Source organism: Mustela nivalis (genome assembly GCF_964662115.1).
Source record: "Mustela nivalis genome assembly, chromosome: 20".
NCBI classification, from domain to species: domain Eukaryota; kingdom Metazoa; phylum Chordata; class Mammalia; order Carnivora; family Mustelidae; genus Mustela; species Mustela nivalis.
The window spans coordinates 12,795,702-12,808,117 of NC_139039.1; the positions used below are offsets into that span (position 1 = coordinate 12,795,702).

At 37.6% G+C, this 12,416-nt stretch overlaps 1 long non-coding RNA gene across 1 annotated transcript in view; it reads left to right on the forward strand.

Annotated features, from left to right (window-relative positions):
• Positions 1-12,416, forward strand: part of LOC309855135 — a 62,751-nt gene that overhangs the window by 1,344 nt on the left and 48,991 nt on the right. Inside the window, exon 2 of the long non-coding RNA XR_014306635.1 lies at positions 4,991-5,106. This is a non-coding gene — a long non-coding RNA (uncharacterized lncRNA). The remainder of the gene's footprint in view (positions 1-4,990; positions 5,107-12,416) is intronic.

The window sequence follows — 12,416 nt, forward strand, 5'->3', positions numbered from 1 at the left end:
TTTACAACTATGAAACAGCAGCCCTTTCATCAGCAGTTATGTAATGAGTTTTATGTAGGGACATGCCTGATAAGGAAGGAACCAGTTTCCAATGGCCAAGGAATTGGCCTCCTTCCTCCCAAGGAGTCTTGGGAAAGAAGAAATTCCTCAAAGACATATTGTATAGTAATCCCATTATCTAGAGACAGGATCCAAGGGAACAGTTCATCAATGTCAGGGATCCTATGAGAATACATAGGATCAGTTTTCCTGTTTTAAGATTTTAGCTTCAAACTTTATCTCACAGTTTGGGGGAATTCTGTCTTCTCAGTTAATCAGTAAGTGGTCAACATTTTAACACATGCCATCCTTCTGAAATCAAAGTTCAAGTAGAACATTCTCAGTCAGGTTGCCCAGTTTTCAAGTGCTGAATCACGCAAACTAAGGGGCTGGGTGCAGGGACGTAGAAGAGAAGGAGTCAGCCCTCACACAAGCCATGTGGGTAACAGTAGCTCCATTTTAGGATGGTGGAGCGCTCTAGGTCCCTGTGTCAGAATTCTTAGCCAATGGGAGAGAGAGAAATGTGAGCTGCCCCTTTTAATTTAGTGGGAGAAAAATGTTTGGAATGTCATTTGCGTAAGTGTGACCTCAGCTTAGTACAACATGCCCGGGCAGGTGAGACAGGATCCACCATGGTGTGTGTAGAAGAATCAAGGGTGTATTTTGCCCATTTCAGTTACAGAAATTCTTATCATGGGATAATAGTCTCATCTACACAAGGGGAGACTCTTAAGGTAATGTGATTCATAAAAAAATAAACATGACAGAATACGTGCAATTGCATGCATATTGAGTCTTCTCAGAAGTGACAAATCTTGTCTTTTGAGAATAGATTTGAATTTTGGAAATAGCCAAAATGTAGGTAGCTTGGAGGTGGTGCAGAGGAGAATCACCTAAAAAAGCTGAATTATGGGCGCCTGGGTGGCTTGGTGGGTTAAAGCCTCTGTCTTTGGCTCAGGTCATGACCTCAGGGTCCTGGGATCGAGCCCCATATCAGGCTCTCTGCTTAGCAGGGAGCCTGCTTCCCCTTCCTTTCTCTCTGCCTGCCTCTCTGCCTACTTATGATCTCTGTCTGTCAAAAAAAAAAAAAAAAGAAAGAAAGGTTGAAGTAGCAGTGCTCAATCTTTTTAAAATATTTATTTATTTCCAATAGGAGCTTTCAGTTTTCACAGACTCTCTGACTGTGGTAAGGGTAGCCTGAAATTGAAAGTTGGTATTTGTAATAATGTGTGCTTCTCTCCTATTCGGACATTCCATGAAAACAAATGCAGCCACTTGGATAGTTAACTTGGTAGATTTTGAAGACTCAGTATCTCCTAAGTGAAGGTAGTGATTGAGGATGCCTTGACCTAAAGAACTGAGCTTTTGAGTTGGCATTCCTTTATCAGGAATTCCAAAGATGATCTGAACTTAGCCTAATTATTCTGAAATTTCATGCCTTTTTTTATTTTTAAAAGTCTAACACTATAGGAATGTGTTTGGGGATTATTTTTTATTAAAGTGAATTTTGCCTTGTTATTTGCATTTAGGATAATTGGATTTGACTTATAGGAAACATGAGAAAAGAAGATTGTTAAGCAATATATGCTAGATTAAGATCCTCTAGAGAGAATTGACTTAATCTGGTCTCTGTCTTCTCTAGTGATGAAATCACATGATTTGGACTAAAAGTGAAAAATGAAAGAATTGGATTAGCTAAAAAGGAAAAACGTTTTTAGACAAAACCTTGAGCCTTCTGTTCTGATGATCTAGGAATTGGAAATGTGATATATAGCAGTTTATACAAAGAGCTCTAAATTCTGTGCCGCCCGTTTTCAGGAGGAGTGATGACTTTTCCACTGGCAAGTCACCATAATCATCTTTAAATAAATTTCAAGCAAAGCTCATTGTTTACAGGTGCTGGGGACGTAGCAGTGTTGATAAAATGTTAGCAAAGGATATTGACAGAAAAATAAAGGGAAGACGTTCTCACCACAAAATACAGCAAGTCATGGTGTAGCTTTGAGCTCTATACCACCTATTTGAGCCTCTATGCAATATGCTGTATATATATATATATATATATATATATATATATATATATGACCTATATGTGTGACATGCGTGTGTACATATGCACACATGTATATCACACATGTGCATATATGCATATATATATATATATATATATATCACCTATATGAAAGCATATCTGGAAAATTTCCTTTTTAAGAAAGTGTTTCTATGGATTTGAACAAGATTTGCTTTCTCCACAATTCTGTCTTTTTTTTTTTTTTTTTTTTTAAGATTTTATTTATTTATTTAACAGAGAGAGCAAGAGAGCACAAGCAGAGGGAGCAGTAGAGGCAGAGGAAAAGTAGTCTCCCCATGTGGAGCTTGATCCCAGGACCCTGGGATCATGACCTGAGTGAAGGCAGAAACTTACCTAGTTGAGCCACCCAGGTGCCCCAATTCTTTGTCTTCTTATTCAAAATACACTTCTGTGTAAGAAAGTGACTAAAATGTGATTGTCTTCCTCATCAAAGAAAACTATTAGACCTTTTATATTATATTATATTCCCTCCCTCTACCAAGTCAAACAGTGTTATTTTCCCATTTCATCCTAAAACAGAGACTTCAGGAGAAGGAGTGAAAGGGCAACTGGAAAAGGTATACTAGAAAAAAGTCCTGAAATGTGGGTTCTAGATCTGCTATTGACTGTGGGCAACTTGTGTTTTTAGGAAAATCCCAAGACCTCTCCAGGCTTTGGTTTCTTGGTGTGTAGAATGTGGAACTGAATCAGAGAGTTTCTAAGGCATTAGGTTTCTACCCAGATGACACACATTAGAATCACCTGAAGGCCCTGAAGGAGAGGAGTTTTATCCCCAGATTCTGCCACAGGACATAGTACATGTTGCCAGATTCAGTAAATGAAAACACAGGACATTCAATTAAAATTGGATACCAGATAAATGGTGAATAAATTTTTAGTATTTCTATTTATATCAACCCTACACATAAGAGAAAGTTAAAGGTTTTTTTTTTTTTTTTTTTTTTTTTTGTGGAATGAATGTACACCATCAAGGCTTTATTACTGGGAATAAAGAATGTAAAATTACTGGAATAAAGAATGTAAAATGGTAGGGTTATGTGCTTCAATAGTTTTTCAGTCATACCACATACAGAATCTCTACTCTTTTTTTATTTTTATTTTTTTAATTTTTAAACACTTTATTTATTTCTTTTTTAAAGTTTTATTAACCTTGATTGGAATACCTTTTCATCCTCTGGCAAAAACCATTATATCAATTAAAATAGTACAAATGATAAAGAAATTTATGGGCTTACTTAACAAGAGGTCCACAACTAAAATGAGGTCATCAAGGACCCCGTGTTCTCATCACCTTTCTGCTGGGACATCAGCCTGGGTGTGTTGGCCTTCCCTTTCAGGTTTGTTTCTGTGATTATAAAATGGCTGGTGCATCTCCATTTATCATGTCTTCACACAATTACCTTCAGAGGAAAAAAGAAAAAGTAGTTTTGTTTTGTTCATGTCATTTTAACTGGAGGAAAAATCTTTCGTAGGGATTTCTACCCCCAGAACACTTCTTCAAAATCACCGGCTGGAATTAGGTCACATGCCAGTGCACTAGCCCAAAGGGAGGATGGAAGGCAAATTTCAGGTCTTTTCCCTCTTCCTGTTGGGAGGCAGTTCCTACAAGGAATGAAGGAAGTGGTTAGAAATAAGTGTTGAGGCAACCAAGTGTCATCCCTAGTGTCATCACATCTAGTCTGTTCTTTTCCCTTGAATGTCCTCAGCATATGGTTGGATTCTGGGGTGGTGGGCTAATGTGGAAGAATGGAGAATACTTCACAATATTGGGAGCCAGATTTTTTAAATGCCCTTATACATTCAGGCCTGACCCAAAACAGAGACATCCACATTGGTCCCAACATAACCCTTTAAACATGTTATCATTTAGCCAGAATGATTAGAACTTTAAAAATACAATTACATCCCTTTCTGCCTAGAAAGAAAGAAAGAAAGAAAGAGCGAAAGAGTCTGAAGAATCCCTTTTCCTTTTTCATTATACACCTCAGTTTTTCATGTTGAGTACATGGCATAAAATTCCAATGAGTATACACACAAAAATCTTAGAAGAACTGGCAGAATCCTAATTTCGTAGGGTTTTCCCTCTATGTTGGAATTCATCCAAATGTACTTTCATTTTTAAGTACACTATTAGAAGGGGGTAATACAGATAATAATTTTGTTTTGATGCCTATGACTGCTCAAGATCCTTAAAGCGCTCTCTGCACTGGTTTTGACCCCCAATCGCTGATCACTTGGAGGAGAGCAGTGTATTTCAGTGCAGAGAATACTTAACTAGCCCCAAGACCTACAAAAGAGCATTGGCCCTGATTTTCACACAATGTGATATGCTTTTGTTCACCCTGTAAATGGGGTGTGTAACTGGGATAAATTCTTTCCAAGTGCTCCTAAAGCACACATATTAAAGTGTATTTTCTTCCCAAAGCTTATATAGAATTCCAAGTGGCATACAAAATATGTTTAAAATGCTGCATATGGGTGGGGAGCCTGGGTGGCTCAAAGGCCTCTGCCTTTGGCTCAGGTCATGATCCTAGGCTCCTGGGATAGAGCCCCGCATCAGGCTCTCTGCTCAACGGAGAGCTTGCTTCCTCCTCTCTGCCTGCCTCTCTGCCTACTTGTGATCTCTGTCTGTCAAATAAATAAAAAAAGAAAAATAAATAAATAAATAAATAAAATAAATAAAATAAATAAATAAAAAAAGAAAAAAAAGTTTATATAAAAAATGCTGCATATGGGTAGAGAGAGAAGAAAGAAAATTATCAATTAAGGAATAGCTTTTCTATTCCAGACAGAATGCTAAATGTCTGATATCTTTGAATTGATTTAACCCTGAAAACAACTTTTTGAGTTATCTTACAGGCTATTGATTCATCCAAGGTCATATAATCTAATGAACATCAGAGACAGAATGAGAATTATTGCCAAAGACGACTCCTGCAAAGGAAGATACGTGAGTTTTGATGAACACACACTTGGTAAGATAGTATTTTCTTAGTCTGTATCTTTGTCCATCAAAATAGAATTCCTACTTAGGGTTGGATTTCAGGGCAGTCTTTAAACCCAAAAGAGCCCATGTGATCATTAGCAGGATATCCAATCAGACATATTTTCTTGAGAAAGATCTGCACATTTTCTCCTGTCCACTACCAAGGATAGGCACATTCTCTGGAATTCACACCATTACACATTCCAAACATAGCAAATAAATCATTAATTATTCACAGGAAGAATAGTTCCAAGTTCTCTTCCTTCTTTGGGTGATATGACAGAACAGTGAAAAACAAAAAAATCCTGGGTACTTAGTAGTTGAGCAGTACCTGATCTGATAGCCGATATCGCCCTCATCACGGGCGATCTAACCATATTGTTTTATCATTTCCTGAGAGAAAAGATGGGGGGGGGGACTATGGAGTTTGTTTGTTTGTTTGTTTTTCTTTAACTGAGGGAAGAAGTAAGTAGCTCTTAAACTTTCCTGAACCAACCAAATAAATTTGAATTGTAATTAAGAGAAATTGAATAGCAACTCTAAGTAAAAGTGAGTGAGCAAAACTGAACAGTCTTCCAATCTTGAAGTGTGTGCTCATTCCTTAAAAAGGTTCTGATGTATGCATAGGAGATTGTAGTGACAATTTGAAAAAAGGGCTGGACTTTGGAGGAATGCTGCTTGAGCATATTCGAATGAAAAGTAAGCAATCAAGTCTAGTTATTGCTGGAAAAAAGAAGAAAGAAAGAATTTAAAGGTGAAAAATTGGTCCAGTGGAAAAAAACACCACACAACGATTCTCCTACTAGGTGTGGGCTTTCATCTTTCTATTTTGCAGTAACTTGGACATAGAAAGTATTTAATTTGTTTTATGGCAGAAAATTCATTTATTCAACGACCATTTGTTCAATGATTTACTCAATAGTCCTTTCCTGAGTATCATTTTTGTGTTAGACAGTGACATAGGGACAGAAATGGAGCTATAGGGGCACCTGGGTGGCTCAGTGGAGTAAAGCCTCTGCCTTTGGCTCAGGTCATGATCCCAGTGTTCTGGGATCTGCTCAGCAGGGAGCCTGCTTCTCCCTCTCTCTCTGCCTGCCTCTCTGCCTACTTGTGATCTCTATCAAATAAATAAATAAAATCTTTAAAAAGAAAAAAAAAGAAATGGAGCTATAAATTGGGATGTAAGATTGAAAGTGTCACTGCAAAAAAGAGCCAGATACCAAAATTCTAGAAAAAAAGGTGGGAACAAACTCAAAGACATTTTCTTTAGAGTGGCTCGTGAATACCCAGCCTTCCTAATACTGTCCCACCCACTTATTATATAAACTGACGTGAGTCCCAAGACCCTTGAAAATCTGCTCACTTATGAAAAATGTGTCTACATTTTTTGCATTTTTAACAGTGTGCCAAGAACCTGTAAGAAATGTGTTTTTGAGTGGAACTAATGATAACAGGGAGTATTAAAAGTGTGATGTTGGTCCTTTAAAATGGTTTAAGTCAAAGATCTTAGGCTAGGGTATGGATTTCAGCTTTGCTTCTCTAGAGAGATGGCTTCAGATTACAGTGTTTAAAAGTTTTAGTTCACTCTCAGAACTCTAATTTAATGTTAACTTTCGCTTAGAGAAATGTCTTTCGGAATCAAACCTGAACCATAAGAAAACTTCCACTGACAATTCCCTAGCTAGGGAAACCATTCTTTGCCACTCCCAGTGATCCTGTCTTGACCCATCTCATGTCTCTTGCTGATTTGTTTCTGAAGTTGGGGGAGGTCAGAGCATGACCAATTAGTACTCTGAAACCCTAGCATCACCTAGGATGCCAAGGGTTGACGTCGCTATACTTGATGTCAGTGTTAAGCTATCTTGAACATGAGAAATCCCCCTCTGATCCTAGGGCAGAGACCATTGAAATTGTGCAAAAACCAGGCTCGTACAAACCCCGGCCCATTAATGGGTTACACTGGCTTATGCAACTAAATGGAGAGGTCCCCTAATGGCTCGTGAAACCAGGAAGAAGGCTGACTCTAAAAAATACTAACCATGTGCATTCAAACTGAACACTACATTGCTCCAGTATTCAGAAAACTGTTGAGAAGATCTTCAGTTTTAATCTCTGTGCTGCTAAAGACACACAGAATCTTAAATTGTACCAGACATACCTCTGAATTTTTTATAAATGAATTTTAGCCAAACAGCTGGTAAACAGGTTTCCTTGACATCCTTTACAGAATCCCTGAAGTCTGTTCAACAAAAACATACTTAGGGACCTTTTGTGAAGGGAGGTTAAAGGTAACTTACCCCAATGCATGTCAACTCTTAAGTCACAGCCCATGAATATATTCAAATATCTCACTGTCTTTCCAAAGATTCCCTTTGATCCTTCATTTCTACTCTGGTCCAACCTCTTATCGCTAATTTCTTCAGTGGGTCTAAGGATCATTCTCCTTGCTCCTGCTCTAATATGAAAGTCTATAAAACTCATAAAATGAAAACAATAATGCTAGACTTGCTATTATAATAAAGGCTTTTGAACATCATAAAGAGACTAATTTGATCTCTATCTAATTTAAAAGAAGACACCTCATATGTTCTAGGGATTCTAGAAAAGAGGCATCATTACCATTTTCACTCATTCTCCCTGAACAGTCCTCTTTGAGTTTTAAGTCTTGCAACTGTTTTTTGTTTTGTTTTGTTTTGTTTTCATCCAAGGTATATCCTATTTACTAACTATCCTTAGATTAAGATTTTGATTTGTGTTTCTACCTTTTCCCTTCTAATGTATTTCCTTAATTGTCCCTTATTCATTTCCCAGAGCATCTAATACCCATACACACAGAGAGCTCACCATGTTCCCTAAGAGATTCATATGTGTGCAGATGGTACCTTGAAAACAGTTTTTAGTTTCATATAGCTGTGTAGTCAGCGGCTGGTTTCTACTGCTTCTGGAAGCCTTGCCAGACCATCTGCAGACCCTTTAATTATATTTTCTGACCAGAGGGCAACTGGTAGGAATTACATATGTTATGATCGTATTCAACAAAGTTTCAGGATTCCACTGCCCTAGCTCAGAAGCAATACCAGCTGGTTGGTCTTCAGTGGGAGACAGGAGTTAACAAGGCCCCCACTTCAACTGCAGTGATGCTTCTCTGAGTCAGTAAATACTGTTGACATTAAGAGTAGCACAACTCAGAGCCCATGTAAATATCAATCATGAGCTGGTCAGTATAATAGGACTGACTATGTGAAAAATAGCAGAAAGCTTTTCTAGATGCTAGACATACCTTCTTGGGATTAGGAGGAATTATCGGGACTGACTTTGGCATCACAACAAACTATGGGATCAGGCTAACTAATTTCAATTTTGAGGATTCCCCACCAGAAGAAAATACTCACTAGACTGAGGGAAACAACCCAATTTAGCTGACTCTCCCTGTAGCAGGTGATCTGGATGTGAGGGTGTGCAGGACACCCGAAAAGCTATGTAGACCAGTGTTGATTCAGCTGATCTGAAAATGGTCATCTCCTTCCTCCTCAGTTGTCCACCCCAAAGTGACATGAGTTACATATGACCACAGATTAACAGTTACACTCCTATAAGTCTTTATTCCTGCCTTTCCAACCATTCGTTATCACCTATAACAACATCACTCTCCTCCCTATGTAGCCCCCCATATAACGGGCTGTTTGGGGAAAAGGTTGCACATACCCTACACACATGTTATCACTGTTTTTGTTCTTGCAGAAGAGACCAAAGATTTTGCATTTGTTGCAAGAAACTTCATGCCTTTATATTGTGAGTAGAGTAGCAGGTGGAGTGGAATGTGGGCTTGTGCATTAGAGGAAGGAAAGGGAAATTGACATGGAATGGGTCCCTCATTATATGAGACTGGTGAGGGAAATGATGTTATTTTGACAATTTGAGTTCAAATTCCACAGATCAGTGGTTGCATGAGGAGTTGTATTTATATGAGGACACACAGTATTGGGCCAGCCTTCCTTTGTTTGTTTTAAACTCAACTTTACCGAGACATCATTTAGTACAATATTGTATTCATTTAAAATCCACAACCCATTGTGTACACCTGTGAAACCACTGCCCAGGCAAGATAGAGGATATTGCTATCACCCTCCAAAATTCCTTCTTCTCCCTATTCTGCCCATCCTTCTCTCTCCACACTTGGACCCATTCAACACTGAGCTGACTTTTTGTCACAGGTTTTTTGTTTTGTTTTGTTTTGCATTTTTTAGACTTTTATATAAATAGAACTCTTGTCTGGTGTCTTACACTCAACATAATGATTTTGACATTCATTCATTTTGCTATGCATGTTAGTAGTTTGTTTCCTTTTACTTTTGACTAATATCCCATCGTATAAATGCATTACTTTTTGTTTATCAATCACCTGTTGGTGAACATCTGGATTATTTCAGTTTTTGGTTATTGTGCATAAAACTGCTATAAATATTTGCATACAAGTCTTTGTGTGGACATATGTTTTCACTTCTTTTGTGTAAATACTTGGGAGTGGAATGTCTGGGTCATATATTTAACTTTTTAAGAAATTGCCAAACAGTTTTTTCAAAGTTATTGAATCATATTGCATTCCCGCCAGGGATGTATGAGAGTTCTAGTTGCTCAACATCCTCACCAACATTTGGTATTGTCAATCTTTTTAACGGTAGTCGTTCTAATGGATGTATGGTAGCATCTCACGTTAGTTTTAATTTCCGCTTCACTGATGACCAGTGTGGTTTAAATCTTTTTGTGCCATTTGTATACTGTCATTAGTGAAGTGTCTACTCAAATCTTTTGCCCATTTTTCATTGGGTTGTTTTTCTTCTAATTATGGAGTTGTAAGGGTTCTTTACATAGTCTGAATACAGGTTCTTCATTGAATATATGCCTTGTGAACATTTTCCCCATTCTTTTGGTTGTTTTTTCATTTTCCTAACAATCTCTTTCAGAGAGCAAAAATTTTCATTTCAATCTATCAAGTTCCATCTTCTTCTTCACAATTGTTTTGTGTATTCTAGAGACATCAAATTTCCAAAAAAAATTGGAACCAGCTTGTCATTTTCAATGAAAATACCTGATGGAATTTAGACTGAGATTGTTTTGAATCTATAAATCAATTTGAGTAGAATTGGTATTTTAATAATGGAATCTCAAAATAAACCTATGAATTTCAATGAACTATGAATTGGAATCTTCCAATTCATATTCAACTTATGAACATGGTTTATTTCTCCATTTACATTTTTCTTCCTTAATTTCTTCCAGTAATGTTTAGGAAACTTTATCTCTTTTGTTAAATATATTCTTAAGTATTTTTTTTGTTGTTGTTGTTGTTTTTAGATACTCTTACAAGTAGAGGGTTTTGGGTTTTTTAAAATATTTTATTTATTTATTTATTTGACAGAGAGAGAGAGAGACCACAAATAGGCAGAGAGGCAGGCAGAGAGGGGAGGGAAGCAGACCCCCCACTGAGCAGAGAGCCCAATGCGGGGGTTTGATCCCAGGACCCTCAGATCACAACCTGAGCTGAAGGCAGAGGCTCAACCCACTGAGCCACCCAGGCACCCCCCAAGTAGTGTTTTTAAAATTTAATTTCCCAATTGTTTGCTGCTAGCATATAAAATCCAATTAAGTTTTAGGTATTAATTTTGTCTACTTCAACCTTGCTAAATGTACATATTAACTCTAATTGTTGTATAGATTCTTTGGGATTTTCAGGCCATCTGCAAATGGAATCCAGTGTTCTTCCTTTCTGCCTTCATTTGTGTTTGCTCTAATCTTGGTTTCATCTGTTTTTTCCTCCTTATTATCATTTTATTGTTTTGTAGTCAAATTTGCTAGTGCTGCTTGTAGGATACAATCCAACAGTACATTAAAAACCTGCCCTTGTGCAATTTAGCAGAGATCTCAAATTGCTGATGGTTGAAGGGAAGGAAAACAGCTGATGGAATAGAAAAAAAGAAACAAAAAGATACAGTGCATGCATACAGTTGGCTAGAGGCAAGGCTGCAATTTTAGCCCTTGTTCTGCTGTTGCTGTGACTGATGGAGTCAGTCACACTGGGGTCCTTTTGAGCTGGTTGGAAGGAGGGGGAAAATGTGTTAGAGCTGTGAATGGAACAGTATTAGCTGGAAAACACTGTCAACTTTTGAACACTGGTGAGTTTCAAGTGAGTAGGTCAATGTCAGCCACAGGCAAACATGCCAGTCAAATCCCAGTTCTCCTTCCTCTGCATGTCCATTGCAAACTGGAGAAACTGTCTCCGTATCCACGTCTCCATTTCTGGACTCTTCTTTTTTCTCTAACAGTGTTACCCTCCCTTTCCAGAGACCCTTTCCTACTTTCCCTAACAAAAGCTTTCCAGAAAGATCTGAACCCCTTTCAGTGATTAAATTCTGCCCTATCCCCACACCTTGCTCGCTATTATATTTTAACAACATATGTCTGAAGATGCCTTAAGTTCTAAATAAATCATAGTACAAGTACAATAGCAATACATAGAAATGGCAGGAGACAGCATTTATTGAACATCTACTGTACGATGCTCAGGAGTTGTTTAATTATAATAAGATCTAAAACAGGATACATAGCCTCCTTTTAGATAAAAGGACTGGAATTTAAAAGGTTAAACATTTTGTTCAGGGCCATATAAAAATTGGAGAACAAATGTGAACTTTGGTCTGAGTTTAAAGTATGGGCTTTATTCACTGCAGATTTTGACTTCAATATTACTAAACACTTTCAATGTGTAATATATTTGCTAATTTATCAATGGCTCTAAAAATAGTAGATTGTGTATTTATTTATTTTTTTTAATTTTTTATTTTTTATAAACATGTATTTTTATCCCCAGGAGTACAGGTCTGTGAATCACCAGGTTTACACACTTCACAGCACTCACCAAAGCACATACCCTCCCCAATGTCCATAACCCCACCCCTTTCTCTCAACCCCCCTCCCCCCAGCAACCCTCAGTTTGTTTTGTGAGATTAAGAGTCACTTATGGTTTGTCTCCCTCCCAATCCCATCTTGTTTCATTTATTCTTCTCCTACCCACTTAAGTCCCCATGTTGCATCACCACTTCCTCATATAGATTGTGTGTTTCTTATTGCAGAAGTACATTGTCCATTATATTCCCAGCCTCCAGGATAGCACATGGCAAATAATACATAGTCCATGCTGGCTTATTGAATTGATTCGAAGACCAATAAAGCCATGTTTCTAGTTTCCTTCTTTATTCATTGATTAAACAAGTACTTTTTGTACTTAGGCACACAGATCTA